General features: G+C 41.1%; 1 protein-coding gene across 5 annotated transcripts in view; it reads right to left on the bottom strand.

The window, feature by feature from the left end:
• Nucleotides 1-22,743, bottom strand: part of SYNE2 (spectrin repeat containing nuclear envelope protein 2) — a 297,352-nt gene extending 274,609 nt beyond the window's left edge. For all 5 annotated transcript variants that reach the window (XM_045565891.1, XM_045565887.1, XM_045565883.1 and 2 more), the window contains exon 1: nt 22,585-22,743. The gene's annotated coding sequence lies outside the window, so the exon portion shown is untranslated. The remainder of the gene's footprint in view (nt 1-22,584) is intronic.
• Nucleotides 22,744-25,286: the final 2,543 nt, after the last annotated feature.

Consider the following 25,286-nt stretch of genomic DNA (forward strand, 5'->3'; position numbering starts at 1 on the left):
AATCAACCAATCCTTTCCACCTTCCCATGAAGGTACTCATCACCCCAGGTCGAGTTGTGTGGTGTACTAGGTGCAGGCCAAAGAGACCTGGACATGCCAGTCCCACAGGGTGGAGAGTCACGTTCATGTTCCCACAAGTGCCATTTCATATTCACCCACCCACTCGGCATGCAAAGAACACCGTATGCGCCCAACGCGAAATGGCCCAGGCTGGGAAACAGAATGCTACACCTTGAGACAGACTGTCAGAGTGGCACTGTCAGAGAAACAAAGGAAAAAAAGAGGCAGACACAGAGAATAAGAAAGCAAAGGAATACATGGATAGGAAAACACATACATTCATTACGAAAGATAAAATAATATGCCCCTTTGATACCAAACTAAGTATCAAGCTCCACTAGGTGATTTTTAACATTATCATAATAAGCTCAGAAAACCAGAATGGTGACACTTTACAACAGTGCAGATCTTCAGAAGGATTCTGTAATTTTATTTCAATCACAATATTAAAATGGAGAGATGGTTCTCATTTCCACTTCAATGGTTTCCTTAATCTCTACTAAGGCAAAGTATGAATGCAGGTAACCAAATCAACTACCTCTCAGCAGGAAAAACGTAATCGCTGAGAAACCTCCTGTTTCTACAAATCATTCCCAAAACTCCTCCTTGCCCAACTTTTGAAATATTCTTTCTAAACCAATTCTTGGCAGTGAGTAGTAATAAACTTAAAAAGTGAAGTTTCAGTTATGAATCATAGTTCCTATTTTGACTAAAATTCTAGGTAATAAACCTCTCACTTTTTTCCGCAAGTTCTATGGGGCTGCTACTTTTTTATATGAAAACAGTCATGGTGTATCTTTTTTTCTCTCCCTAAAGGCTTCCCATAATCTATTTATAGGGCTGGAAGTTTTCCAAACCCAAACATAATTTATTAGTGAATGTGACTGTGTCATTGTTGATGATGGACAATTTTGGTTTTGTTTTTCTCTTATCCCAAGGGAAAATCAATCGCCTGGTAAATTAATGTATCCCTTATCCTTTCATCCTTAGGGACCAACAATCAAACTGATTTCGGTCTCAGTTGGTCTATTTCTGAGTGGATGTTAATCCTCAATAACAGGTTTGCTGGACTAAGTAACAGATTGGGCATCCAGAGACAGTGGTTTTGTTCTTTCACTGACTTAGTGGGAAGCCTTGAACAAGTCATTGAATTATCTTAGTTTTTTCCCCATAAAATACGATTAGCAATGAAGTTAAAAGGAACATATTTTGGTTGAGTTTCTTTAAATTAAGAAATATAATGGCACTGGGCACTGTGGCTCATGCCTGTAATCCCAGCATTTTGGGAGGCCAAGACGGGAAGATGGCTTGAGGCTGAGTTCAAGACCAGTCTAGGTGACATAGTAAAACCTCGTTTCTACAAAAAAAAAAAAATTTTTTTTTTTTAATTATCCAGATGTTGTGGCTCACACCTGTAGTCCCAGCTACTCAGGAGGTTGAGGCAAGAGAATGGCTTGAGCCTGGGAGTGCGAGGCTGCGGTAAGCTATGATCACACCACTGCACCCCAACCTGGACGACAGAGCAAGAACCCACCTCTTAAAAAAAAAAAGAAGAGAAGAAGTAGAATGGTACCCATTCTTGCAATTAAATAAGTTTTAAACAACCAACTCAATCCATAGCCATCAAATCCATAGCTATGCCATCATAAAACAGGTCTATCCTACTTTAAACTGGAATCACTGGAATGATCCTGGCCCACACACCTCCCTCGGGTACAGCAAAGTCAATCAGAGGGATCTTCTAAGATGCACCCCTTACAACAGGCTCTTTGGCCAGAATGTCCTTCTGCCCTGGGAGTTTTGGCATCAAGTCGAGTCTGGGAGCTTTGGGGCCCTGGAGAGGGCACCAGCAGGCTCTTCTGCCTCAGCAGCTAAGCATCACCTTGACCAATACACTGTTAGTCCCTCAAATACACCTGCTTAAAGATTCATGCAAAAAAAAAAAAAAAAAAAAAAAACAGGAAAAAACAATTTACTGTAAATACTGGCATTTCAAAAGTTTTCTTTGTTATTGTTTAAGATGTGAGGGTCCCCCTCCCACCGCCAATCTCTAGCCTCTCTAGCCGTTATTGACGAATGTTTCTTAATTCACTCTTTTCTTTTTCCTATTCTGTTAGTCTCAATCAAACAATCTTCACTTCATCAATCCCATTGTGCAATGTCCCATAAAAGTTTGTGATTCCACAAAAGCAGGGGATGGCTGGGATGTGTTAGTCGGGTCCAGGAACACCACTGCACCTCCTCCACTCCAAGCTCAACTTCCCAGTAGAAGAAGGAAGTGATAAGGTTGGAAGAAAGCCCTAAAATGTTGTCATTGTTATTGTGAACCTTTAAATAGACCTTAGTATCTGTCAAGGGTTTGGGGAATCATCTTGACTCACAACTGTTCACACAGATTCTACGGAAAGGAAAGTTCGTTCTGTTAGCTCTGGTCTTTGATTTTTATCTACATTACATGCTACATTATTACAAGAAACTAGGGCTCATAAAGTGAAAAATACCCCCCAAAATTAAATCAAGCTTCTTTAGAAATCAAAGACTTGAAAAGGTTTTTTTGATCCGTGTGATCGTGAAGAAGATAAAAATTAATTTGGATGACACCATCTCTGAGAATTCTGCTTGTCTCCTAGTGATAATACCACACCCTATGTACCAACAGCAAAATTTCTTTAAATACTTCTCCTGTTGACATTTTTTATTTTCTATGTCATTAAATCAAGTTATAAGGCAAGAAATGCAAGGAAAAGGAGAACTTCAAAATAATTATGATAATAATAACTTTGGCTAAACAAACATAAAAAGCTATAATAAAAATGAAGCTTGTTTTCCAAAAGTTTATACATTGCTAATTCTTTTAGCAAGATGTTTTTATTCCCTTTGAGATTACCCATTTAAAAAGTACACTAGTTTTTGTTTCTTTAAAAAGCAGTTATGGCCAATGGGCTCAAACTATTTTCTGCCTCTAAAAATAAACATCTTTCTTTTGAACAACATTCTTAACTCTAAAGTTCCGGCTATTCCCAAGACAGAAGAGACAAGTTAAATGACAATTTTAAAGATAAGAGAACTCAGGCATGTTATAGACATCCTTCCGGGAACCCCTTGGCCTGTCATCTTCCTGCAACACGCAACAAATGACAGCACTTTGTTAGCTTCCAACAACAGAAAAAGAGGCTAGGTGTGTTGGCTCAATGCCTGTAACCCCAGCACTTTGAAAGGCTGAGGTGGGAGGATCACTTGAGGCCAGGAGTTTGAAACCAGCCTGGGCAACAGAGCAAGACCCTGTCTCTACGAAAAAAAAAAAAAATTAGCCAAGTATGGTGGCATGCGTCTGTAGGCTGAGGCAGGAGGATTGTTTGAACCCAGGAGGTCAAGGTTACAGTGAGCCATGATCATGCCACTGCACTCCAGCATGGGCAACAGAATGAGACCCTGTCTCATACATATGAGCGAGAGAGAGAGAGAGAGAGAGAGAGAGAGGCCTCCAGAGCAGGGAGGTGGGGGCAGAGATGGTGGAGGTGTGCAGGGTAGGCTGAGAGGGCTACAGCCACCACTGGGATCTGCTCTACTAGTAACTGGGAAACCAGACGCAATGCTCCAGGAAAAGGCAACCTCCAGTACTAAAAGGGGTTTTAAGTGTTTATGTCCTTGTGTCCAATGACAAGGTTTGAAAAAATGAAAATGAACAAAATGCTGGATACTTTGAAGGCTGAACATCTGCTAGATAACCAATGCACGTGATCTGTAGGAAAGCTACAGGCCGGGAGGGAGGATGCACACAAACCAGGACAGATTACATTTTCCAAGCCAACAAAGGGTTTAATGATCCTAATCCTGGTGCTTAAGATTCTTCCTTGAAAACAATAACCTTCCGGAAAGCAAATACAAGTAGCCAACGAGAGAACAAACAGTCTCCCATGTACCTCTGTCAAGTCAAGTCGCCATTCACTGGGGGAAAAACCCACAAACACCACAAACAGTTTAAATAAAGTTATGGAAAGAACTTGTGAGCAACGGCCTCTGTCCTGCCATTCACTTTCTAGCTTCCTTTGTATTCTGAGCCCATCCAGGGCTGAATGAGGAAGCAGCGGTGCTAACCATTATCCTGCTTTATTTAGTGGAGGGGAAAAAATGAGGAGTTTATAATTTCCTATAAAGGCTTTCCTCTCACCCCTTAGAGTACAGGGAGGGCAGCACCTTCACCCGAATGACCATGTAAATATGGGGAAATTAGATCAATTTTTACAATTAAAAATTTAAGACTAAGTCGTATCCACACTAAATAAAGAAATATGTTTGTATCTACAGGCATATTAACGCTCAGACAATTCCACTGGTGTACTTCACATCGGTCTGATTAGAGTAAACTGAAAACCCCTTTACCAATGTGAGTAGCTACATATAACTCCAATGATAGTGGAAAAGCAAACTGTGATGGGGCTTATGTGGCCTACGAGCATGTTAATGAGTACTTGTTTATGAAACAATAGTTTCCCCCCAAAACATGAAAACAATATACTTACAAATCAAAAAGAAAAATACAGGGCCGGGCACGGTGGCTCACGCCTGTAATCCTAGCACTCTGGGAGGCCGAGGCGGGTGGATCGTTCGAGGTCAGGAGTTCGAGACCAGCCTGAGCAACAGCGAGACCCTGTCTCTACTAAAAATAGAAAGAAATTATCTGGCCAACTAAAATATATATATAGAAAAAAATTAGCCGGGCATGGTGGCGCATGCCTGTAGTCCCAGCTACTCGGGAGGCTGAGGCAGTAGGATCGTTTAAGCCCAGGAGTTTGAGGTTGCTGTGAGCTAGGCTGACACCACGGCACTCACTCTAGCCTGGGCAACAAAGCGAGACTCTGTCTCAAAAAAAAAAAAGAAAAATACAAACAACCCAATGTGAAAATAAGCAAACTATATGGACAGGAGAGTCCTAGAAGAGGACATTAAAAAAAAGAAAAACACTAAATATCCAAGCCAGGCAAGGTGGCTCATGCCTGCAATCTCAGCACTTTGGAGGCCGATGTGGGAGAATCACGTAAGGCCAGGAGTTCAAGATCAGCCTGGGCAACATAGTGACACACTGTCTTTACAAATAATGATAATAATAACAATAATAATAGCCAAGCATGGTGACCCAAGCCTATAGTCCCAGCTACTCAGGAGGCTGAGACAGGAGGATCGCTCGAGGCCAGGATTTCAAGGCTGCGGTGAGGTATGATCACACCACTGCACTCCATCCTCAGCAACAGAGCAAGACTCTGTCTCTAAAAAAAATAAATAAATAACTAAATACCCCAAAATAAGTGGGTGGATAAATGGTGACATAGTCATACAACAGAATATTAAAAAATAAAAATCAATGAATCAGAGTTAGATATATGCATGAATATAGAGGAATCTCACAACTGAGAGGGGGGAAAAGCAGCTTACAGAAGAATGTGCAACTATTTTAGTTATATACAATCTTAAAATATTGTTAAGGGATCCATGATGAGGCTAATATTCAGCCAGTACAACTTGGCGTGGCTGGACCTGTTGTTTATGGCCAGCATCCATCATTAGTGGTAGTGCCCATCCACTACCAGCTGTCAGACACTTTGAAGATCACCCTTAACATTCATACACACAAAACTGTAAAGAAATGCATAGGCATGATAAACACCAAATTCAGGACAGCAGCTACCTCTGGGGAGGAGGAAGAGGTCATAACCATATTAGCAATATTTCATTTTGTAATGAGGATGTTAAAGCACTTAAGTACTTACTGTATGATTATGTATACTTTTTCATAGGTCTTAAATATTACATAGCAATTTTTACATTTTATATATATAGCTGTCCCTTGGTATCCATGGGAGATTGGTTCCAGGACCTCCCATGGATACCAAACTCCATGGATGCTCAAGTCCTTTACATAAAAATGCCATGGTATTTGCATGTAACCTGTGAATATCCCCTTTTATACTACTTTAAATCATCTCTAGAGTACTTACAATGCCTAATACAATGTAAATGCTATGTAAATAATATAAACAGTTGTTATACTGTATTGTTTAGGGAATACTGACAAAAAAAGTCTATACATGTTCAGTACAGAGTAATTTTTTTTTTTAAAGGCACGATCTCCCTCTGTCGCCCAGGCTGGAGTGCAGTGGTGCAATCATAGCTCACTGCAGCCTTGAAATCCTGGGGTTCAAGCAATCCTCCTGCTTCAGCTGGCTGGCTAATTTTTTTTAAAAATATTTTGTGGAGACAGGATCTCGCTTTGTCACCCAGGCTGGTCTGAACTCCTGGCCTCAAGTGATCCTCCTGCCTCAGTTTCCCAAAGTGCTAGGATTAAAGGTGTGAGCCACCATACCCAGCTTTGAATACTTTTCATCCGCAGTTGGTTGAATCCACGGATCCAGAACTCACAGATAAAGAGCACAGACTGTATATATACAAAACAGCATGTGACCTGAGCCAGGAATCCAGATATTGCAGTTTTACTCCTTGTTCTGCCAAATTACCTGCAGGGCCTTGTCATCCCTCAGTCTTGGTTCCTCATCTGTGAAATGTGAGGATTTAGGTACCATTCAGTTCTAGAATTCCAAACTCAATTTGACATGATGGGTGTTGAACTCTCTGGACTCTAACTGTAACCCTGAATCACCACTGTCACTGTACTTATCGGGTGAATCATACATCATACAGAGAAGAGGCTTACTGACCCAGTGTGGGTAGGGCACACACATCAAAGATGCCCCAGGAATGGTATTTAACCCCACCACACTCTCCTGTACTGGCCTTCATAACCAGTGTTAGACTGTGACAGTCGCGGGGCTGGGCAGAGAAGAGCAGACCAACGAGTGTCAGGAAAGAGGGGCAGTGTAACTGACCCAAGACAAAATATACTTTTTATTCCGTTGCACATTTAGATTATTTTATATAATGATACGCCTGAGGTGGGGAAACTATTAACACTTGTGATTTATTTAAGAGCACCAAACTGTCTGGAACAAATCCAGGACTATAATTCATAATTGGTATCACAGAAATGTCACTGTTCTTACTCAATTGCTTATCTCCCCTTTAACAGACCATTATTTCTCACACCTTTATGACTCTTCCTAGAGAACAGAGCTCCTCTCCATCCCCTACAATCCAACTTTATTTAACAATTCACTAAGACTTAAACAGTGCACAAAGCACATAAACTAGCAAATCCTTAGATCATTCAATAAATCACTGTGGATTTTAATATGCACATCACAGATCTCAGTACATAAAATTTAGTTTAAGAAAGTGCTATGACTTAAAAATAAATAAATGACAGCTCTTCTAACCACTTTAAGTAATACTTTTCATACTAGAATTTTAACTAAATACTTGTTACAGAAGAATTTTTTTAAAATTCAGATCTCAACAAAATCAGTGCCTCTTTCTATCCTTTCTGAGTTTGTGTTTCTCTGTAACTCTTTGCCTCCAAAGAACCATCCATTTTTATGCAACCGCATTGGTAAATTGCTGGGGAAGGTTCTAAGTACCTGACGCCCAGTCTTATCTAACCAGTAAGTCTCAGCATTCGGTCGGACTGGTTAGTGGAAAAGTAGATGAGGAAAAAACTGCAGGAAAATTAACTGTGGTGTGATTTGGAAACTGTCTTTTCTAGCATGCCAGCCTGCAATGCAACTCTTTAACAGGTATTCCTTTGTTGAAAAGCAGACAAATCAAGCAATTATGGAAATAGAGGGTGTCTTTGAAAAACAGATTTTGTCTCTGAAATAGCAGAACCTCAAACTGTTAACTTATCCCTTCGCCCCTGCTTCCCTTGGGACTTGCTAGAGAGCTTGCAAACTAGTTTCCATTTCATTTCTAAACATGGCAGAACTTTCTCACCTGAAGAGAAACCAGAATTGTTTCTCAGTTTTCCCTAAAGATACATATTTTCCAATTCTGTGAACCCAAGATCTGATATGAGGCCATACCGTCTCAGAGAAAGAACAGAATGTACTTCTGTGTATACTAAATTATCTTTGTTGTTACTTATAACAGGCACAGTAACTCCACCAGAAATTTATCTTACCTTTAAAAAACTATTTCTAATTCTGAGATTAATTTTTCTTTAGCATTTCTTCTAGCTCATTAAAATATTCAGAATTTATACACTTTCCTGTAAAGATAAAACTTCTTACAATATAAATATTCCTTCTGACCCCTTACCTCCAATGACTCCAATTTTCTTTTCATGGAATTGTAGACTACAGTCTTGAGGTTTCTAAGAAATATTTTTTTTTCTCTCAAAGCCTTTCCCATGGAAATATCCTTGACCTCGTTCCCAGCCCCCAAAACACACATAACATACCCTTAACAAGAAACACCACTCAAAAAGGCGAAAGATTTATATGATCTGAAGAGAAACCAGAGAATTGAAGAAACACCACTTAAGATGTTTTCTTCCCATTGATGAACAGAATACTGCTCAAAAAAATGTCTTATGAATTCCACAATATTTTCCCAAACAGAACTACAACTGGAAATACTGAAGGATATTCAGAAATAGGACCACTAACACAAAAGAAAATCTCTTTGTAATTCTTTAGGTGAAGCTCCTCCAACTTATTTAGTTCAAAAAGCTGACAAAGTTCTGTCATGTAAAGGTCAGGGGTGAAAAAACAAAAAAGCTCACCACCTAAGACAGGTACCAAGATTTGCACCTGTTTTTAAAAGCTTATCTCAATATTTATGCATTCCTTCTGACAATATATAGTGCAATAAAAATGAAATATCAGTGATACTTCCTTTGTTATAGCTTGAAAGTAAGAACAGGTAAATTCTCCTTATGCATGTGACCAAAATTATAGGTTCTCCATTTGATAACATGATAAAAACAGTAATAGAAATAGTTAATATTTATTTAGTAAGTAACTTGTGCTAGACACTCTACATGTAACAACTCTTTCATATTCACAAGTCTATAACATAGATACCATCTAGCTCATTTAGGAAAACAGAGAGGTTAAGCAACTTGCCCAAAACCAAACAGCAAGTTACTGGGCAAGAGTTGCTTGAATCCAAGTATGTCAGATTCCAAAGCCCATTTAAACACTACAATAACAGATCTCTTAATGGGCAAGATATACCTAATCTACTCATTTGCCTCATCATTCTCTAGAGAAATTTAGCACAGCACATATTATATGAGCATTCAACATATAAAGTAGTTAACAGATATATATAGTAACCAAACTAAAATTTACCTATGGCCCAGTGCAGTGGCTCATGCCCATAATCCTAATTTGGGAGGTCAAGGTGGGAAGACTGCTTGAGGCCAAGAGTTCCAGACCAGCCTGAGCAATATAGTGAGACCCCAAAAAAATGAGAAAAATTAGCCGGGCCTGGTTGTGCTAGCCTGTAGTTCCAGCTACTCAGGAAGCTCAGGCAGGCCAGTGGCTTAAGCCCAGGAGTTGGAGGTTATAGTGAGCTATGATGACACCACTATACTCTAGTCTGGGCAACAGAGTGAGACCCTATCTCAAACAAACAAACAAACAAATAAATAAACAAAATGGGCCTATGTTAATTTCTATGCTCAGCTCTTCTCTGCCCTCCCTACTGTTTTAAAAAAAAGAGAGAGAAAAGGAAAAAGAAACATGTTTTTTGCCCACTGTTGGAGTTAACTGGCAAACTTGTATAATAAATTAACTAACAGAACTGGTTTAGCAACAAATGAGAAGCTCAAGGTCTCTGAATTCTAACCCGGTGCGTGTCATTTTTTTGAAAAGTGATCCAAGAGCATTTAACATAAGTTAGATTTGATATTTATGGGGCTTTCAGAACCACAGTCTAAAATAACAGCCCATATTTACAAAACCTCAATAATAAACCCTTATATCAAATATCTAGGTGAAAAAGAAAACACTCAAATTCTAGCTACTTTGCCTAATTACTGCCAAGGTTCCAAGTGTTTGGAAACATTCAAATAGGATAAACATACAATTGTCCATAGTGATTATCTCTAGGAAGAGAGACTACACGAATGAAAAGTGAAAATAATACTAGGAAAGGGCTTTTGCTGTGTGCGTGTGCGTGTGTGTGTGTGTGTCTGTGTGTCTGTGTGTGTGTCTGTGTATGTGTGTGTGTGTGTGTGTGTGTGTGTGTGTGTGTGTGAGAGAGAGAGAGAAAGAGAGAGAGTTGGATTTTTGTATGACAAAAATTCCTTAAAAGGCACTCAAAATCTTGCCAGACTTAATTTTTATCTGCATCCATGAACTTGACCTCAGGATTACACATCCATCATCTAATAAAAGAGATACAATTAAGAAAAAGCACAACATTCTCTCTGCCCCTCTGGCCTCTCCAATTCAACCAAAACAAGGTTTATTAGATTAAATTTTTACCCTCTCTGACACGAATGTTTCCATTTCATCAAAAATAAGAGGAAAAAATCTTAAAGGACCTCAACTTTCAAGCAGCTCTGAAAGGAAAGGAATATTGGAACTTGAAAAATAAAACTCCCTTGACACTCATCCAGTAACAAAGAGAAAACATGCAGTTAGAGAGTCACTCTTTCCTCACTGTAAAGAATCTGTAACGAGAGCCTGAATGTGGAAACTGATGAGAAGTGCCCCAAAGAGCAGCCTGCTTGCTGTCTCCTGTATTCACTCACTCATCCATTTTCCCAAGTTTGAAAAGAAAGATAAAAATGAGCCAGGCACAATGGCACATGCCTGCAGTCCCAGCTATTCGAGAGGCTGAAGTAGGAGGATCACCTGAGGCCAGGAGTTTGAGGCTGCAGTGCATTACAATTGTGGCACTGAATAGCCACTGCACTCTAGCCTCGGCAACACAAAGAGACTCAATCTCTAATAAAAATTTTAGGGTCAGGCATGATAGCTAATGCTATAACTCTAGCACTTTGGGAGACCAAGACAGCAGGCTTGAGGCCAGGAGTTTGAGACCAGCCTAAGCAAGAGTGTGAACTTGTTTCTACAAAAAAAAACTGTAGGCATGGTGGCATAGGACTACAGTCCCAGCTACTTGGGAGGCCTAGGCAGGAGGATCACTTAACCCCAGGAGTCTGAGGTTGCAGTGACCTACGATGAAGCCATTGCACTCCAGCCTGGGCAACAAAGCAAGACTCTGTCTAAAAAATTAAAAAATTAAAAATTAATTTTTTAAAAAGAAAAAAAATGAGATGTACTTTAAAATTAAAGTCAATGTTTAAATATCAGGTCTCTTTTGAGCCTCTATGTCTTCATCTGTAAAAATACTATTTGTTTCCAATACATAATTTGTGAAGATATAGCTTTCTTGTTTCAAATTGAATTTCCAACTGCCAGCTAGATGTCCCACTCATCTTTGAGCTCACAAGACCCATTAGCCCACCCCACCACTGGACCATCCAATTCCTTCCATACTTTCTCCTCTTGTGTGTTATCTCTCTCAAATAATGGCACCAACATTCTCTTTGGCACCTAGTTTAGAATTCTCTCTCTTTTATCTACTTTTAATCCCCTCTGACTCTGTTCTCCAAATTTCTTCATCACTCATATGGATTGGCTATCTGAAACATCCTTGTACTTGGACTTCCTACCTCTCCAATACATCTTTCAGAACACTACTGTGAACAGAGCTAATGTCAAGAACCTGCTTTGGTTTCCCAAAGACTATGAGAATATGGTCTGAACACTTTTGCATGCAAAAACCCTGCAAAATCTAACCAGGAATCATCTACCCAGCCTTCTCTCCCACCACATTCTGCCATGAACCCCGTGCTTTTCTTCAGCCTGCAATCCATTCTCCCACTCTTCCCCCACAAAAGCCCTACTCATCAATCTAGGCCCAGCTATACGCACCCAGCTCAAATGCCAAATGTTCTACAAATTAGCCCTAACTTCCCCAAAGTTGGGATTAACCACCACTGACTTTATGCACCCACAGAACTTTGCTTGTACTTTAGTTGGCAATTCTTCCATTCTAGATCAAACTACAGTGATTGTTTACAAAGCCATCTCCCCTAGCTCTTGAATAATCTGATTTATTTCTGATGCCCCCTAAACATCTGTCACCTAATCCCTTTTGCACTTCACCCTTGAACTGAGTGTAAATAAATAGCATTTATTACCAGGTGTTCTATAGGTACTATACCATCTGTTACCTGTATTACATCAGTAATACTCATAAGCTCCTCCAAAATAAGTGGTATTTTAGCTTGACTTTTACAGATAAGGAACCTCTCCTCAGAGAGGTCATGTAATTTGCCCAAAGTGATATCGCTAGGATATGGCAAAGCTAGAATCTGAACCAAAGTCAGACTGACTTCAAAAGCCATGCTCTTAACCACCACACTATACCACAGACGTTTCTAAAATTCATTTGTTCCTTTAGCACTTATGCACATGAAAGTATTACTCAAGGTCAAGACCCCAGTAAATCATACTTTATCCTATCAGCACATGGAGGCCATTTTGGTTCTGCTCTAGTCCAGGGACATAAACGGGCAGATTCACAGTACCCCAGATTCATTTATTTTTCTCCTTTCCTACCTGCACTCACACCCCCTATTATCCCTGAAAAACAAATCAGAAGGAAAATTATTTGGAAGGTACAAACAGGAAAAGCATTCAATCCTTTATTCTTTGTGGTACATATAACATTAATAGTAAATTTATAAGGTTTAACAGGCATATATAACCTGAAAGCATATGTTGGATCATTTCCAAACATACTTACCCTGCTCAAACCTGAAATCCACAGCAGTTGCTAAGAAAACACATGGCCAAATGCAAGACAACAGGATGACTCACAAAAGCAGCAAGCTTACCTTCCAAGTCTCGGAAACCATCACCAACAGAGAGTCTTTGTAACTAAATCATCGATCTGTGGTTATAAACATTCAGGAGTTTCTTTTCATCCAGCTCAGATGGGAATATAATCAGTTCTGGACTAAACACTTTTATAAAATTAATTATTACCCAGCAGAGTTGAAACTTCCACAATGAAAAAAGTACAAAGACTACAAAGGTAACATACTTTCTTTTAAACAAGGGTCTATCAACAGAGGAAAATTTCTTACCCAACATCATCAAATGAGTGACTACAAAGGATATTCTAACAAGAGCACGCTAGTAACCTATTTTCTTTGCCTACAAGTGCAAATAATAAAACACACCTTTAACTCTTTAATAAACAGAATTTATAATATTCATTTCTATTTTCTTCTGTCTGAATCACTAACTCAAATTTTTCACCTAAAAAGCTCTAGCATTCATTATGCCATCAACAATCCCACCACACATTGGCTGTAACTTACCAGTTTTAATAGCTTATATGCATTTGAGTTGTGGGTTTTGTTGTTGTTGTTGTTGTTTTGGGGGCATGGAGAACAGTCTTGAACAGCTTTATTTATTTTGTTGAAACTTACATTTAAGATAAAAATTCCTTCTGAGAATTAGCATTTAAATGAAAATTAACTCACTCCTATGATAGGACCCACTAATTTACGTATCATACAGAAGAAGCAGCTAAACATGAAAATCCCAGTCATAAATGATACAATCAGTTCTTCCTCAGGGTACAACTTGTACTCCAAAGCCAAAGTGGGAGTAAATGGGTAGTATGTCTGTGTAAATCAATTCTGCCTCCCTCCCCCAAACATGAACTGTCTCAGCCTGATCTCCGACTAAATATGCATAACATATTCCTCTCATCCTGAGGAAAAGACTGCATGTGGCACATTGACTAAAATGAGTGGATTTTTTTTACTCTAATCCCATGATAGATTACTGGTTTTTAATATATTTTTGGTTTTTAATAGATTGTCCATCGCTACCTGCTGAATACTGTTTCTTTCCAAATGATGGAACATAAACGCTGAAATGACTAGTGAGAATTCTTAATTTACATATATTAAAAATCTGGCCCAAAACCTTCTAATACCCACCTTCCCAAAAACCTGCCTTTCAAACTAAAATTTCCCCTTCAAGCACAATAATTTAATTTTGGCAGGGCATGGGTATATATTGTTTTTTAGTATTCTGGAATATTATCTATAAGTATAATGCATATATTACTAACATAATGATGCAATAACATAAACTGTTTTAATAAAATGTATTCAGAGCAGTAATAAGTATTTAAAGAATTGTCTGCTAATAGGAATATATGTACACATGTTCACCTGTTGTTTTGTTTTACCCATCTTTTGTGTAAATGAGCTCCAGACAAATTTGATCTATAATTAATGTGTAACCATGACATGGCTACATGTGGTTCAGTTTCAAATTCATTGCTAGCACCTTAATATGGCAAATAATTTAAAATCCAATTATTAAAAACAAGCAAATAACAAAATAAAATCCAATTGTTTATGGATGAAATGATATGATGTGTGAAATTTCCTTCAAAACAGTCTAGCACAGAGGGATAGGTGAGGGCATAGGGAACACCAGATTAGCAGGATTTCTTAATTATTGACACTGGCTAATGGTTACACAGGGATTCGTTTTGCTATTATGAATATGTTTTTGAATATATTTGTAATTTTTCATAATAAAGTGTTTTTATCCAATTTATTATTGCTCTAGTGTCAAACATAACTTTATGATTTTGAATTTGTTTTACCTACATTGCAATTAATGTTTTATATGATACTTTATTAGTGCCAACTAGTGTTCTTAAAATACAATGTGGATAAATATCACATTTCTTAACCATACTCTTGACTTTAAGAGCTGGAAAAAAATCTCAGAGATTATCTAATCCTCTCCTCCAGTGGTTCACAGTCTGAAGCACGCATCAGAATTACTTGGAAGGCTTGTGAAACACCGATTGCTGGGCTCTGCCATCCACGTTTCTGACCGGATAGGTCGGGTGCAGCTGGTCCCTGCACCACACTTAAGAACCACTGCTCTTGCTGCGTCTGCTTTGCCCTGTTCACATCTCCACTGTAGTGATCACCAGTTACCTCACTGGGATTGCATGTCCATCTGCTTGAGGCCCCTTCTCTTACTAGACAGCCGGCTAAGGGCAAGGGACATTGATTTTCACCAGTGTGTCAGAGCCTAGATCCAGTAAGTATTTATAAAATAAATTAATCTGTTGGGTGAATTGAATAGGGGTACATTTACACACCCAGATGGAGAGGAGCTACTCACTGACCACAAGTTGCAAGGATAGGCAGTACTTAAAGTAAGGCTAAAAGTCAGCTGGGGCCAGGCTCAGTGGCTCACACCTGTAATCCTAGCACTCTGGGAGGCTGAGGCAGGAGGATCACTTGAGCTCAAGAGTTCATGACCAGCCTGAGCAAGAGTAAGACCCCCATCTCTACTAAAAATAGAAAAATTACCTGGGCATTGTGGCACACACCTGTAGTTGGGAGGCTGAAGTAGGAGGATACTTGAGCCCAGGAGTTAGAGGTTACAGTGAGCTATGATCAAGCCTTTGCTAGCCCAGGTGACAGAGCCAAGAGACCCTGTCTCAGAAAAAGACAAAGAAAAAGAAAAGAAAGAAAGAAAAGGGAGAACAGTAACTTTACAGAGGAGAAACTTGACAAATACTACCTCAGCCAGGTGACCAAGGTTAATATGAATAGTGATGTCATATTGCTGGTATGTTCCCTTGGTATGATGTATTTAGAATACATTCTTTTTGAGTAGACATGAAACATTGACCAAAATAAACAATATTTAGAATACACATTCTTTTTGAGTATACATGAAACATTGACCAAAATAAACGATATTCTGTGCCATTTAAAAGGATTCAAGCCATACAAAGTATGCAGTTTGACAAAAATAAAATTAAATTACAAATCAAAAATAGAACAATCTGTGGAAAATCCACAAATATTTGGAAACTAAGTAGTATACTTCTAAATAACCCAGGGTCAAAAAAAAAAAAATCAAAAGGAAAACTTAAAAGTATTTCAAACGGAATAAAAATAAAATACTACATATCAAAATTTGTGAGATACTACCAAAGCAGTACTGGGGAGGAAATTTATAGGACTAATCACCTGTACCGGAAAAAGAGAAAAGTCACAAATCAATGACCTAAAGAAACTAGACTAAGAGGAGCAAATTAAACCCAAAGTAAAGTAAAAGAAAGGAAATAATAAAGATCAGTGTGAAAATCAAAGCAAAAACAGAAAAACATTACAGAATATCAATGAAACCAAGAGCTGGTTCATGAAGGTCAATAAATTCAATAGACTTCAAGCCTAGGGTTTCTCAACCACAGTACAACTAACATTTTAGCTGAATGACTGTCGAGGGGATCGCTCCTTCCCAGTGTAGATTTTATTTCGAGACTGAGTCTCCCCCTCTGTCACTCTGGCCAGAGTACAGTGGCGTCATCACAGCTCACTGAAATCTCAAACTCTTGGATTCAAGCAATCCTCCTGCCTCAGCCTCCAAAGTAGATGGGACTACAGGCGTATGGCACAACACCTGGCTAATTTTTCTATTTTTAGTAGATCCGGGGTCTTGCTCTTGCTCAGGCTGGTCTCCAACTCCTGAGCTCAAGTGATCCTCCCGCCTTGGCCTCCCAGAGTGCAGGATTACAGGTGTGAGCCAACGGAGTGTGGCCCATTGTAGGATATTTGGCAGCATTCCTGACCTCTAGCCACTAGATGCCAGCAACAAATGCCCCCTGCTCCCACTCCAGAAACTGTTGCCAGACATTGTCTCCAAAAACTGCAAACGTTCCTGGCATGGGTAGGGTAAACTTCCATCCATACTTTGCACTATAAACAAAAGTTAACTCAAAGTAGATGGACCTAAATGTAAAACCAAAAACTATAATAACACTTGCAGAAAAAAAATAGGAGAAAACCTTTTTGACTTTAAATTAGGCAAAGATTTCTTAGCTATAACATCAAAAGTACAATTCATCAAGAATAAATTGATGAACTTCACCAAAAGTAAGAACAGTATCTTCAAAAGATACTGTTAAGAGAATGTAAGACAAGCAATAGACTTGCTACGGTTTCAATGTCCCCTCCAAAACTCATGTTAAAATTTAATTGCCACTGCAACAGTATTAAGAAGTGGGAACATTGTGAGCTGATTAGGCCATGCGGGCTCTGCCATCATGAATGGATTAATGCTGTTATTGCAGGAGTGAATTCCTTACAGAAGGACAAGTTGACCATTTTGCCTGTCTCTCACCCTCTCTGTCCTTCTGCCATGTGAGATGCAGCAAGAAGGCACTCACCAGATGCCAGCCACTCAATCTTGGCCACTCCAGCCTCCAGAACCATAACCCTATAAATTTCTGTTCAATATAAATTACCCAATCTGTGGTGTACCATTAGTAGTAGAAAACAGACTAAGACTGAAAGTAAATATTTATAAATCTTGTATCTGGAAAAGAACTTGTTTCTAGAATATACAAGGAACTCTCAAAACTCAATAATAGGGGAAACAATGCAAGAAAAAAATGAACAAAAAATTTGAGCAGCCAGTTCAACAAAGAAGATATATGGATGGTAAAGAGGCATATGAAAAGATGCTCAATGTCATCAATGTCATGAGTCATTAGGGAAATGCAAATTAAAACCACAATGAGATACTACTATACACCTAGTAGAATCGCTATGTAAAGCATGACCACACCAACCGCTGGCAAGGATGTGGAGCAACCAGAACTCTCATACACTATTTGGGGGTGTAAAATGATATAATCACTTTGGAAAAATATGATAGTTTAAAAGTTAAACATATACCTAGCATATGACCCAACCCTTCTACCCCTAACATTTACCCAAGGGAAATAAAAGCAGATACCCACACAAAGATTGTACATAATGTTCACAGCAGCTTTATTTTTAAGCACCAAAAACTGAAAACAACTCAATTGTCTATCAGTAGGTCAAAGGATAAATGAGCCAGGATGTAACAGTATAGTGGAATACTACTCAACAACAAAAAGGAATGAACTATTGATACACACAAAAATGTGGATGCATCTCAAAATAATCATGCTAAGTGAAAGAAGCCAGGCAAAGAAGAGAACATACTGCATGATTCCATTTATATAAAATTCTAAAAATGCAAATTAGTCCATAGGGTCAGAAAGCTATCACGGGTTGTTTGGGAAAGGGGGATTAGGGTATAGTGAGGAGAAAGATGGAGAGATGGTTTCACAGGTCTATATATATATATATATATATATATATATATATAAATAAAAGTCAAAAACTTACGAAATTTAAATGTGTACTTACTATGCACCAATTATACTCAATTTGTTACTCAAGCTGTTTAAAACTTATTATGCAGGCCAGGTGGCTTATGACTATTATCCTAGCATTTTGGGAGGCCAACGCAGGAGGATTGGTTGAGGCCAGCAGTTCGACACCAGCCTGGGCAGCATAGCAAGACCCTGCCTGTACAAAAAAATTTTATAAATTAGCAGTGCATAGCATGCATCTGTAGTCCTAGCTACTCAGGAGGCTGAGATTGGAGGATTGCTTGAGCCCAGGAGTCTGAGGATGCAGTGAGCTATGATGATGCCATTGCACTCCAGCCTGGGTGACAGAGTGAGACTCTGTCTCTAAAAAAACAACAAAAAAAAATTATTACACAAAATGGAAAGTATGGACAATTTAAGGTAACAATAATAAAAAAAAATAGCCTGCAATTTCACAAAGAATTACAGACTTTAAACATAAGTGATTTTACACTATTCCAGGCATAATCCTTTGTTTGGTGAAAGTAGAAAAGGGTGCATATGACACATGTCCTTGGTACATATAAAAGCAAGTCTTTTGTCTTTAAATTTAGAAAGCAAAGTGAACACACAGTGAAGCCTTGGAGAATAGGCTACCGCATTTAATATTAACATTATTTCTTAATTAAGATGTTGCTAACCTGAAATATTTTATAATAATAAAAAAAGGAGGCCAAGCACAGTAGCTCACACCTATAATCCTCTGGGAGGCTGAGGCAAGAGGATCACTTGAGGTCAGGAGTTCGAGACCAGACTGAGCAAGAGCGAGACTTTGTCTCTACCAAAAATAGAAAAATTAACCGAGCATTGAGATAGAAGCCTGTAGTCCCAGCTACTCAGGAGGCTGAGGCAGGAAGATTGCTTGAGCCCAGGAGTAAATAAATAAATAAATAATACAAGCAATAATGATTTCATTTTTTCCAATTTGGCCTATCCCACTCCGAGGCAGAATTAAGTGCTTCCTCCTCCCACAGGCCCCAGGAGTACATCTTTTCTGGCACTGCCATGTGTGTACTGCAATGCTTGTCTGCCCACTAGACTAACAGCTCCATCAGGATGGGGACTATGTCTTTTGATCTTGGCATAGTGGTCAAATACAAGTGCTTTGATGTCTGAGAGCCTGGCTTCCCATCTTAGGCTTTGCCATTCACCTACTGCACAATCTTAGAAAGTTTCTTAATCTCCCTGATACCCAGCTTTTTAAACCATAAACTAGGGATAATAGGGCACAGATGAGATTCAATGTGAATATCTCCAAAAAGGTCCTGCATATGATACCTGATTTCCACATGTCATGGAGTTATGCCCTCCCATGAGTTGACAGTATTCACACAATGACCTTGAAGTTCCAATAAATCCACACACTGCCAAGCTCTTTCCTGCCTCAAGGCCTCTGCACGTGCTGTTTCTCTACCTGATCTTCCATGCTTCTCCTCTCCACAACCTCTTACCCTACAACAGCATGACTAGTTCCTTGTCATCTCAAGTCTCAGCTTGCACATCACCTCCAGAGAAGCCTTCTCACCAGTAACATGAGTAACATGGGAGCGCCTGGTTATTCTGTCTCAGCACCCTGTTATTCCCTTCTTTCCATTCAACAGCATTCATTCAACAAGCAGTTAGTGGGGACCTAGTATATGCTAGGTACTGTTCCTGATTCTGAAGATACAACACTTAATAAAACAGTTCTGATCCAGCTCTGATGGAGTGTAGAATCTAGTGGGGGAAGGCAGACAATAAGCAAATAAATAACATATATATGGTAGACAGTGAGTGAGTTTTATAGAGAAAAAGTAATAACTTATGGAAGGAGGAATGGGAGTTGCTAGGGTGGCTGCAGTTTTAGGTCTGGAGGTTAGTGGAGGCTCATGGAGAATATAACATGGAGTAAAGAAGTGAAGGGGGTCAGGGCAAGAACCACCACAAACATGGGAGCTCATGTGGGAGGATGTTCCCAACAGAGCGCAGCAAGGCCTTCAAACAACAAGGAAGCCAGTTTGGCTACAGAAGCTTGAGTAGGGATGAGAGCCGCAGATGAGATCAGGAAGGTGATCTCAGGAAGGTAACAGGATGGGGAGCAGGGAAACCAAAAGAGGTAAGCTCCTGGAGCCACTGTCAGTCTTTGCCATTCACTCAAAGGGAGACCGGGAGCCACTGGAGGGTTTTGAACAGAACAGCAATGTGATCTGATTTACATTTTAAAACCTCCAATTAGTTTAATTACATAATTTATTTTCTATCTTCCCCACTAGATAAAAGCAGGAACTGCATTATGCACCATTATAACCTAGCACCTAGCACAATATGTTATAGGTACTGAATAAATACTTATAAAAGAATAATCTCTGCAAGGTATTTACTGGTACAAAATGAGCATAACTATTACTACTCAGATCCCCAGAGCCTAGTACTGTGGCTGGTATATGGCAGGAATTTATTTGAGTAAATGAATGATTTTGTGAAACTATTGAAAATCTATATCTAAAACATATAATGGATAATGACAAATGAATAATGAAAATGAATCAATTGCTTTTCACCCTTTCCCTTATTAAAATGTGACTGACTCAGTTTTTTACATTAAACTCTCACCCTCATGCTACTGAGGGCAGTACCTAGAGTAATCTCATTGTGACTCAGTTTCTCTAAACGTACTGCAATATCCTGCAACACAATTATCATTAATCCACTGAAATGCTAAGTTTAATTGGGTAAACTTATTCACATAATTTTTTAAACAATTTTAATGTACAAGAGTAGCTGACCCAAACAGGCTTACTTTTGAATTTTTTTTAATAAAGCCTCATTAATTCAAAAGTGGACAAAGACGGAACATTTCCACTTTTTACTTATTTTAACATCTCGAGAGTCTTCACCAGGAAAAAATTTAAGGAGGATCACACCTGTTCCCACGGCCCCGGGGGTGCAAGAGGAAGCGAGTACAGGTGGGGCTAAGGCCCTTCAGTAATTATCTCACGAAAAGCCCCTGGGAGTCTCAATAATTTTCCAGAAAGAAAACCAAAGAAGGAGTCATCCATTAAAGTATGAAAACCCACCAAATACTCCATCCCACAAAAGCTGAACGCTCTCCCCTGAAGTTTACGACCCCTCTACGGTAGGTGCCTGAGTGGTGAGAGGGCCAGGTTACGGTGGGGATGTTTAATTGTATTCCCAACCTCTAAAGTGATCGAACCCAGCCGAGTGCGACCACATCGTGTCTGCCTTCGGCGCTATGGGAACTTTTAGAAAAGCAAATGAAAGTTGCTTCAATGAAACAAACTTTAAAAAAAAAAAGCGATGCGAAGTGTTGAGCGGCTAGAACCAACCCTCGCGTTCGGCTCTGACTTGCCGGCGCTTGTACACACCGTGCCTGCCGGCGTCTGGCTCAGACTCTGCCTTCCACTGAGGGAGGGAAAATAACAACTTTCGGAAATAGCAGCCGTCCACAAAGGCAAATGTTACACGGGACTTCTCAACCTCCATCAAATAAAGCGGCTAATGTTGTTTCCAGCAGCACCGATACCACCCACAGCACCCCCCGCCCCTTTTTCTAACATGAAAAATAACATAAGGAGAAGGTGCTACCGTCAGACCCTAAAGGCAGTTTCAGACAACAAAGACCCCAAGCAATCAAAATGGAATTATAATCCCCGTCCGATCGGCCCCCTCCCCGCCCCCGCGGAGGCGCCGGGCGGCCGCGCCCGTCGCGGTTCCTCGAGCGCCCAGGCCGCCGGGTCCCCGCGCGCCCGCAGTCCCGGTGCGCCCCGGCCCGCGGGGTCCCGCCCTGGCCCCCAGGGCGAGCCTCGCGCCGCCCACGGGTTCGCAATCTCTGCGCCGCGGCTCTCGGCGTTGTGTCTCACGCGGCGTTCAAAATCTTTCCCGCCCAGGCGTGACGCGAGGAATGAAAACAATCAGGCGACCCAGAGCGCTGGGGCCTGGGCCCGGGGGGGGGGGGGGGGCGGCCGGGGGACCTGCGCAGCCCCTTTCCGAGCCGGGCGCACCGGCGGGCTGGGGCCCGGAGGTGACACAAAGAAGCCGGAGAGACAAACGCCACCCGCTGGCGCTCGCTCCAATCCCCGGAGCGCCCCGCCCGCTGACAAGTTTGCGGCGCCCTCCACGCACCCCGCTGTCCCCACCCGGGCAAAGTTTCCCGTGGCCCGGCTCGGACCCGGGCATCAGGTCGGTCCCCGTCTCCCGCCGCCCCCGCCCGCGGCTCGGGGACCTTTCCCTCCCTCGCCCCCGCCCCTTCCCCACCCTCCCGCTCCCTCCGGGCGCACCGGGGTGCTGGGGCCCCGCGGCCGCGCTCACCCGCGGTCGGCCCGGCAGATCTAGGGGCCGGGGCGCGGGCCGGGCCGCCCGGTCGCAGCGCCGCTGGCCTGGCTCCCTCGATCGCGCCCTCTGCTCGTCCTCCCGCTCGCTCTTTCGGTCCCGCCGAAGGCTCCGGGCGCAGCAGAGCGCGCTCCGCTCCTTGGCGCTCGGGAAGCGGCAGACCACGCCCCGCGCCTTCCCCGCCCGCCGCCCGCCGCCGAGTCCCGCGCTCGCCGCTCGGCGGCCAGTGTGCAGCGCGCCCGCCAGCGCCGCCCCCGCGCGCCCCGCCGCCGGGGGAGGGCGACTTTCTGTCGGTGTGTGGAACGTCAGAGGTGGTGCGGGAGATGCTAACTCCGAACGCAGGTCAACGACCCTCTTCCTACCCGGAGCTGGGGGGAAGAGCCGTCACGAACTCCCTCAAAAAGCTTTTCTGGCCGATTTCACGAGGAACTTCCCCAACATTCCTGGATTTCTGGGTCTTGGAAGTGGGAGTTAAAGAGCAGATCCGCGAATTAGCCACCTGACCTTGTGGGCTCTTCGTAAAACGAGGAATTTGGATTAGATGCCCTCTGGAATCTGGATCAGTATTTCTTACAGCATGGTCCAGACCTGGGGGTCACCTGGAGAGAAGGGGAGGCGCGTGTTAGCAAGGCAGACGACTGGGTCCCTCCCGCCCCGCGGAGGAGAGCGCCTCACTCGTGTGCCACGATGTAGATCCCCCAGGTCTGAAACTCACTGGAAACTGGATCTTTGAGAATCCTCCTGCAGATGCCAGCAAACTAACCAATCCCTTTGGACTCAGGATGAGGCCACTTGATTCTCACTTACTTCTTGTGCTGCTATTACAGTACTACTAAGGTACTTGAAGTCCTAAATAAAAGGTATCACCTCATAATTATTAACTAAAGAAGCAGTGACTTTAAAGTATTTCTGTATTGAGTTTCTATCACAATCAAATCTAACTTCTTAAAAGTCCAAGTTCATATATGCTGTGTGGCTACAGAATCCTGCCTGGATTACTTAATAAAATGTGGTGTTTATGACAGAAATAAAATAGTATGGAACAGAGATTAGAGGTTTGATAATGCATTCAGCTAACACATACTAATAGAAAAACTTAGTTGTAAATTGCACTCACAGTTTGGGATAATTATTTTAAAAACTTTTACCTCTGTGAGTACTAGGATGAATCAGGTAAATTATTTGAGATGCACATTTTATTGACAGTCAATAGCTCAATTTTTTTTTTTTTTTTTAGATATAGGGTCTGGCTATGTTGCCCAGGCTGGTCTCAAACTAGTGGCCTCGAGCAATCCTTCCGCCTGGGCCTCCCAAAGTGCTGGGATTATAGGCATAAGCCACCACAGCCAGCCAATAGCTCAACTCTTCATGAAGCCACATTACCAATCTATATGTCATTCGTTGTATTCCTAGATTATTATTCCGGTAGTATCACTTCTCTTCTTGGACTACCTAGGTTTGTGTTATTTGTTAATAATGGCTTGGGTCACAACAAAGGTCTGTAAAGCAAAATCTCTCTGGTCCTAGACTGTTTTTCATAAAACCATTTTGCCTGATAGGATACATGCAAGTCTGAGAGCCAATTTCAGAGAGAAGTTGGGCTCCAGGGTTTGTGGAGCTATCTACAAAGCATTGTTGGCTATTTTCTTTCTCTGTTCTATTCATTCTCTTCATTTCCATGCTATGTCTGTTGCTTTCTCTATAGTAAATGCTGCAAAATCATCATGGCAACAGTCCCTGGAGGAAATGTTATAAATAATTTCCTAATTATTGTTCCCTTCTAGGCATCTATGTTACAAGCCCTTGAAGTGAAAGGACTGTTGTTCTATATTGTGTCTAGTGCACTTAAAAGAGTCCAGAATATAGTATCTCAAAATGTTTTTAGGTGTCTCCAATTAGAGCCTTCTAATTACCTTGGTGTCTCTTAGCCATGCCAGTTTGGATATTAAATTAATACCTACTTTTAAATCAGCAAATTAGACTAATGGCAAGAGCACTGAAACAGATTCCCTACACTTTGAAGTGAAAATAAAATGTAATACTAAACCAAACAGAGACACACCTAGTTCTTTTGAAACACAGGGCATGTAAACAGATGGCTCATATGGTTACATCTCTGACTAGGGAAGAGTAAGGGTTCCCATGAACCTGGCCATGCCTGCATTCTTCCATGCACCAAAACACGGACATAATATGATCACATGTATGATGTCATATTATGCCATGTAGTTATTGTCCACATCAAGCCTCTGTATTTTATAGCAAAGGCTCCATTGGGCTCAACAGCCCACCTGAGAGATTTTGTCAGTTCCAATTGTGGTAAACCTAAGTTTTGCAAGTTGAACAAACTGAAAACACATCCATGACATGGTACCCGAGCATGGTGTGGCACACTGGTAAGAACTACTGAAGTAGACATTCTGTACATACTTGCACACCATACGGAGCAGGTAAACCAAGAGTCACTGGCAATAAACATGATCTGAGGAACTCAAGTGAGTTGGGCGTCCTTATGCCATTAAAGGAATTAAATTTACTACTCTTTAAGTTAGGCAGCAACTCCTCCCTGTCGTAACACTGATCTCACTGCACTACAGTTGCTGTTTACATTCCTGCATCCTACACTAGACTATGACTTCTGTGTCTTCGTCTTTGCATCCAGGGTGCCCGAACAAGAATGG

Source organism: Lemur catta, chromosome 1 (genome assembly GCF_020740605.2).
Source record: "Lemur catta isolate mLemCat1 chromosome 1, mLemCat1.pri, whole genome shotgun sequence".
Classification (NCBI taxonomy): Eukaryota; Metazoa; Chordata; class Mammalia; order Primates; family Lemuridae; genus Lemur; species Lemur catta.